The sequence below is a fragment of the Colias eurytheme genome, chromosome 2 (assembly GCF_061535395.1).
Source record: "Colias eurytheme isolate Ceu_HAF_F1 chromosome 2, ilColEury1 Martin Lab GWU primary, whole genome shotgun sequence".
NCBI classification, from domain to species: domain Eukaryota; kingdom Metazoa; phylum Arthropoda; class Insecta; order Lepidoptera; family Pieridae; genus Colias; species Colias eurytheme.
Genome location: NC_142981.1, coordinates 10,552,313 through 10,560,415, shown reverse-complemented (window position 1 = coordinate 10,560,415; position 8,103 = coordinate 10,552,313).

Genomic DNA, 8,103 nt, shown 5'->3' with positions numbered 1-8,103 from the left:
TACTTACTCTGTGGTAGTTAATTCTTTGTCTGTACTATTTGAAACAAGTGATCATTATTCAAACACTGAAAAGAAGAATAGAATAGGGGGACTTTCTTTGAGAATTGAGCAGCAAAATATTTAATGTTGAGAAAACAAAAAAAAAATACAAAAAATCGATCTTTCTCTGAACGAAAAAGCAAATCCCAATAAAGATGTTTGTTTGATCCTTGAAGATTTTATAGAATTCGCCACGATGTCTAACATTTCTTAACTATAATATTAGTGTACGTGCCGATGTAGAGTTTTTGATTATTTTTGCAACTCATTTTTGCAACCCAAGTGCAATTTATAATATTAGATTCTTCCGTAGAGTATGAGTACCTACTCGCATTGTTTTAGAATATAAGTATGATTTTATCCTAAAATACCGATGATTCACATAAACTATGATGATATAAAAATCTGTTTGTAAATAACATATCGCCATTTCATAATTTGTTTACCTAATTTCCATTCTATCGACGTATTTTTTTTCTTAGCTTACAATTTAGCGCGAGAGCAAGAACTATCTAATTCAGATGTAATAAACATCGCTTGCGTTCCTTAAAAATATTTTTTTCAAGCCCTTATATTTTTATTAACTACGTATTATTCATATTTATCAAATAACATTAAAGGCTACGTGCCTGACGTACATTATATTATGATGATTAAGACTTCCGTGTTTCGTAATCTTTATAGACAAAATTTAATGAATTGTTTTAATAACAAACGCGTTTTGAGAATTTCCGCAATGTAATATGTTTTATTAATCGTAATACGAGTATATTCAAACATTTTTATGGGATAATTCATCATGTTTTTGTTTCATTTATGATGTAATATCTTTGCGATATTTCTTCCATTCCATTTACTTTAATTTAGTTATCGCTAAATTTGTTTATGTTCATATCGGAAAATAACACCAAGGTTTAGATATTATTATATCTTCTTTATTTTTTTAAATTCATTTTATTGATTAAATTATCTAGCAGTAACGAAATGTTTAGTCATTAGGTTTACTAAGTATATGTGTAAATAGATGTTCTAAAACTAGGCAACAAGGGGAGAAGTTTCAGAAAGGAAAAATACAAAGTGAAACGGGTTGAATGACCTAGTTCGTCAAAGCATTTAGCAACGCTGAAACAAAAGATGCAATTTCAAACCATCCTATTTTCTTAGTTCTTTAAAGTATGAATGATACCTACTAAGATACACTTATAGTTCTTTTTTATAACATCACCAGCTTTCCGCCCGCGGCTTCACCCGCATTTTCAAAGATAAACCCGCATAGTTCCCGTTCCCGTGGGATTTCCGGGATAAAACCTATCATATGTGTTAATCCAAGTTACCCTCTATATGTGTGCTAAAATTCATTGTAATCGGTTCAGTAGTTTTTGCGTGAAAGAGTAACAAACATCCATACAAACTTTCACATTTATAATATTAATAGGATATATTTTATTAACATTTTTAATCTTTTAGTTACAATAGGCCAGTCATTTCTTTTCCTTTCCCTATTGCATCATGCAGTGAAATCGAGACCAGAAATATACTTATTAATTTATTAATTAGTAGGTAACCTAAGTTTTATAACTTATGCCTATCTAAGTATTCTACGGGCAGATTTGTTCAATCATAGCTTTGAAATAAATAAGTGAATATACTTTGTTAATTTATATACAAACACTAGATTTCCGCCCGCGGCTTCGCCCGCATTTTCAAAGGAAAACCCGCATAGTTCCCGTTCCCGTGGGATTTCCGGGATAAAACCTATCCTATGTGTTATTCTGATGTGTAAGCTATATTGTAATAAAGTTTCATTCAAATCCATTCAGTAGTTTTGAAAAACATCAAAGAGTAACAAACATCCATACAAACTTTCGCCTTTATAATATTAGTAGGATATATTATTTACTTATTAAGTATCCTTCCTGGTGTAATAAATGTAATAAATGCATTTGAAGAATGAAGGGTAGTTGGCTTTAAAGAAACATTGTCCTGAATATCTTCATGAATCACGGAGAGTTGATTAATCAGATGATGACTGTGATGATGATGTCAAATAATGCATAATTTTAAACACAATGGTGCAATTTACTACAAAAGTGACTAAAATCGAAAAAAATAATAATACCATCTACCATCAGCTAATATTGCACCTTTCAGATTGTATTCAAATGAATTTTGAACACTAAGAATGAAAAATATGATGCAGATGATGAACCAAATTATTTAAATACTAGGTTTTATCCGCGGTGTAGAGACGTGCGGGCGTCACGCAAAAAAATTATTTCTACAAAACAAATCCATTCAAATAATCCTCATTACTAAAAGTTATAATTATATCCTTAAAAATACTCACAAAAATTGCAGTAATAAGTTCAAATAAATAGATATTCATTGAACCACTGACCCATTGACCTCGTTTCTAACACAAAACTTGTCTCCGAACAAAACTAACGACTGATTAACACATAATTAGACTGTAATTTCGCGAATTGCCCAAGATGCACATTTCTTGCCAATAAGTAATGTAAACCACAATTACCTAACGTGTTAAGTGTTAAGAACATTATTTTAATGTGAATGTGTTAATAAAAACCAATAGTTTGTGATTATGGATACGTTATGCAATCGAGTTCATTAAAATTTCGGCTTTTCATCAATTGCGCAAAATATATTGTATATACGGGAAATAACTTTGCACATTATTGACAATTAGCAAATATTATGAAATCGTTATCGGTAAAAATAATCTTAACAATAAAAACAGATCTCATATTATGTAGTCTACCTGCATTCTGTAATCATCAAAGGATTCAAAGAGTAGAAAAATTTAGTAGTAAGTATATTTATTGAATTCTCTAAAAATATATTAACGTATATTAAAAGTATATTAATTTCTTAATCCATACTAATACTAATCCATACTAATATTATAAATGCGAAAGTGACTCTGTCTGTCTGTCTGTTACTCAATCACGCCTGAACTACTGAACCAATTTGCATGAAATTTGGTATAGAGATATTTTGATACCCGAGAAAGGACATAGGATAGGTTTTATCCCGGAAATCCTACGGGAACGGGTTTTTCTTTGAAAACGCGGGCGATGCCGCGGGCGGAAAGCTAGTTATATAGTTATATGTAGAAGGAACATTTAAATTATTCCAGGCAATAATTGTAAATGCTCTCCTATTCTTGCGATCTTCGAGACGAAACATGACCTTATTTCACGGGATGCGAATAACTTAGCTTGCCCCAGCTCTGCTCTGGTAGATATTTTTCAATTTCTATAGTAATTATCCTCAAAATCACAACATAATTTGCAAAAGATATTTATGTAGGTATTAATTTTCAGTTCATCATCATCAGGTACGGAGTACGTAGGTGATTTTTTCAATATTTTTATTTTACGACAAATTAATGAACTTCAAAAATCAGCAGGGGGAAACCGGGAGACTTGCCCAGGTGGGAGAGTTGAACCACTTTCAATAACTTTTTAAATTAGGCGCCAAATTACGCCAAGTGGCAAACAAATAAACGCGCGTAAGACGCCAATCCCAAGCAACTCACAATTTTGAGTGATAACAGAAGCGTTCGACCGTGAGTTCCGAAAAAGTGGTTTCATCGTCGCGGAGTGAATTTTTTTGGATTTGTTGTTTTAATTGCTATGCACGCATTTATGAAGGTATGTATCAAACACCTACGTTATTGCATTACTAGATTATCATATTTTGTCGTATGTTCAGTGTTGTTCTCCAGTTGATTTGTTGGAAAAAATCAAGATATGGCCATGAGTCGGGTGTGGGAGAGTTTAACCAGTCTGCAGTCGGGAGACTTAAACAGTGGTTCAACTCTCCCTTTGCAGTTTGTATAGGTACTATTAAGTTAGCTATTGTTTTGTTTCAGAAAGAAAATGCCATTTCAGAATAAACCTAAGGAAGGTAGTCGTCGCAGCAAACCGTTTACTAAGTCTGAGATGGAAAGCGCAGTCAGAGAAGTCTGAGAGTGAAACAGAATCAGAAGAAGAAATCTTTAATTTAAAAGTTCTTATGACGAAGATTGGGAAGAAAATAGGGATGAGTCTTGGTTTTCCTTTTTTTGTCAGTCTGATGAGATATTGGATATGCGTCTTTGTGTTTCTTGTTGTAGGTACATCCATGAGGTATGTGTCGGCCTCACTAAAAATGACGTAGAAGAGTTAATTTGTCACAATTGCAATAAAATGTAACGAGTAACAAATTGAATTACTAAACCTATGTTGATTTTGCATATGCAATCTTTGAGACTGATAGCTATTCTTAATTAATAGTGAGAATGAATGTCTTTAAATTAGTTTTGGTAGATTTATATAGCAGTAGATACCTCAAAAGGAGAATTTAATCAATAAAAAGAAGCGAATGTTATGTTAAGGAGTTGTTCTGAAAACATTTGGTTAATTATTTTCACTAAATTGTTTAGAAGATGAATATAATAGAAATAATACATAACTAATGGATAATATGCTTTATTTGCTTCATTTCCCCTCTCTAAAAAGGTATGGGCAAGTGTCCCGCACCTGATGGGCAAGTGTCCCGCCGGTTGGGGAGACTTGAATCAAAACTCATTTTTCATTACAACTTAGTTTACTATGTTCTGGTTGCAATTTTTATTTTCAGAATAGTATAAAATCTTAGCTAGATAATAAGGCTTTCATATGGTGTAGATCTTAAAGCTCTCAAGGTAGGTCACTGATCAGATTTTATAGAGTTTTTAGTAAAAAGCGGTTCAAGTCTCCCGGACTCCCCCCATACAGGATTCAAGTTTTTTTAAATATGTATCATCTGCATAATGCGATCATAAATATTATAGTGTAGCAATATTTCATCATAGTAATGATAAACTGTAAAGATCATCAAAATGGCAATGCCAACCCGCCGGTATTCAAGGCTTCTTCATATTTATTTCAAAATTATTCGTATTAACCATTTAAATTGAGAATCTAATTAAACTAAACGTCAAAAGAAAGCAGTAGGATTTAAGCTAAGCTAAGTTATTCCATTCATCAATTATATCTAAGATTATATCTATCAGAAAAATATGCCCATAAAATAACAGCATAAAATAACACCAAATAATATGCCCGCAATCATAACAATAGGCTGATCAAAAGTCAACACCACTTTGAGAAACACATTTCAGCAAACTTAAGTAAACGAGCAATTAATTTTACGCCAGTTAAAGCTGTTAACATTGGCGTTAACACAGCTTCCAAATAAATCCAACAAATTCCTCTCTAATTGAAAGCACGTCTAGTTTTCCTTGAATATTTAGGTTCAGCTTATTTACCAGTAGTGACCTTAGCTCCGATGCAACGCTGCAGTAACAATATTTAGGCCTGCCATTGATTCAAACTTACTTAATATAGAAATTCGATTACACAATACGTTTTCATAATGGTTTAACAATACCGAAAACAAGGTTGCTTGCACAGTATTACGAGAGGACAGATAGCAGAGTTGGTTGGACTATTCACGCATAAACACATTTTCATGTCCAATCCTTGATATTATAAATTGCAAAAGGCTGTATCCTTTTTTTGTTATAGTATGAAACAAGAAAGGTATGGGATTTAGAATATTATGTTTTGAAACTTACTATTTTCTAACTTTCGAAATTAATTTCAGTATAATAGAGCTTAGGGAAATTAATATTTCTTGGTTTTTTCGCTTTCATAATAAATTGTATTCTGTATAAAAACTAAAAAGTACTTATTCATTATTAAATGAACAATCAATGAATCGTTATATTAAAAAGTACTGAAATATTTCACAACATTTTTGTTTCACAATGTTTATGTTTAGTAATGCTAGATTGTTCTTTGTAACCTGCTGAATCATAATTTTTTGATATTACTCTTTTTTTCTGTTAAGTAATTAATTCTAAAACTTTTACATTTTTTTACTTTTACAGATTTGCATTCGCTGATCCCACACATTTGGTTTGGTGTCTACTTGGTGTCTTGCCTCTTGGTCACTTACTTGATCGAGTATCGAAAACTAAGGTTAATCTCTACGCAAGTATTGGTAATAATTTGGTTTCATTATTCATTTAATAACTAACATCGAAGAAAAACTCCGGATATCAAAATTGAACAGGTTAGATTTCAAGTGAGGGGACATCATAGGCGGAGCAAAATTGTCATTTTAGGCTCATATTTCATAAATGTATTCGTCAAAACTAATAATAATTTGTTCCAATATGTCTTCTCATTATTAAATTGAAGACACATCTCAGAAGGGTAGATTTGTTTCACCCCCATTTTGTATTTGTGTGGATAGTGGCTGCAAAGTTTCAGTTTGATATTATCTCCTTATATATTTTTTATAGTTCCTTGGGTTAGTGTGACATATAATAGACGTAAAATGGGAAATTATAATTCCTATGTTTATTACAGAACCCTAAAGAAAAGGTCTGTTTTGCAAATAGGCGATGCGACATGACGCTGCGGTTCGTCTGTTACCGGGTATCCACGCACGGCGGAGCGCTCGAGAAGCGGTTTTTTGCGCGATCTCGTCGACTATCTTATCATTTATCTATAAATTATATAAATATAAACACTATCTAAAACAGATATAGCAATATATTGACGTAAATACCGGATTTTGTTCTTATTAAGTCTAGTGATGTACGTAGATAAGTAACTGCACAAGTACTGTTAGATGACGCGTCATAAAGATGATGCATCGAATTCTTAAATGCTGAACGGCCCCTGTGCATTCTTTAGTTATGAAACATATCGGGTTACGGGTCACGGGGCAGTTCGGTCTATTGTTTATTAATTATATTTTAAGCTGGCAACACATTCGTGATCTGCGCGGTTATCTGTGCAAGAAATCTTTGTAGAGTAAATTTCTTTAGTACTTTAAACTTTTATAACGGTGAAATGTATTACAAATGTTAAACCATAACATAAAACCTTTTAAATCGTGTCCCTTCGTCCAGCATACTCACCACAACTCACCATGGAATCCTGATATTTCATGAATGTCAAAAAACTGTTCTGAAATAGTGCTAAATAGTGCCCAAAGGAAAAAAATAGTGCTCTTGTACTTGCGAAGTTATAGCCATAGTTCGATGAGTATGCTGGACGAAGGTTTCGCCCAGCATACTCACCTCCGTCCGGAGAATCTGTATACGCTTCAAACATAATTCATACTTCAAAAAATAGTTCCCAAATAGTGCCAAACGGTGCCCAAAAAGAAAAAACAGTGCTCGAATAACTTCGGAGTTATAGGCTTCGTTCAGTGAGTATGCTGGGCGTAGGTTCTACGCCCAGCATACTCACCTCAGTGCGCGAATATCGAACGAGCTATAGGTATAATTTACGTCTCAAAAAATTGTACTTGAAATAGTGCCCAATATCAGTCCAATTTTTGCTTGACTTTTGACTTAGAAAACCATTAAATTTTAATGTAAACTTCTACATACTAACGTAAAATGGGGTACAGTCGTCGACACATGTTTTTGGACAAAAATATTAAACTTTCTAATTGTAGACTTCATGTTATTGGAAATAATTATGGTATTTTCTCACATGTCAAAAACTTTCGATTAAATGCATTATTATATATTTTATAAATAATAATAAATGAATGAAACTTTAAGCGTAAATGAAGTCTATTACTTCATTGCATTGTGTGTTTGTCTGAATAAAAACAGTCATTTGCAGCCAATAAAATTAATATCTTGAAAAATTGTAAAAAGGAAATTATACAGTTTCTTTTTGTATATATGTTGCAGGCAAAACTTATAACCAGTCAAAACTAGTACTGTGACATAGTTATACAAATTTTTAAAACTCTTTCCAATAGTTTCATCAATGAAAGGTTTAGCAATAAAAAACATTTTTAATTACTTACGTTATTTATTACTATTTAAAGGGCCAAAGTAATCAGAATTCTAGTTAACTAGTTCACAGCTTTTGTTAACATTCATAATATAATCAATGTAAATAGAAAAAATTGTAGTTTTAATATTGTATATAATATACATATAAAAAAATGTTTAGCGTCGCGGGCGCCGCGCGTCGTAAGCCC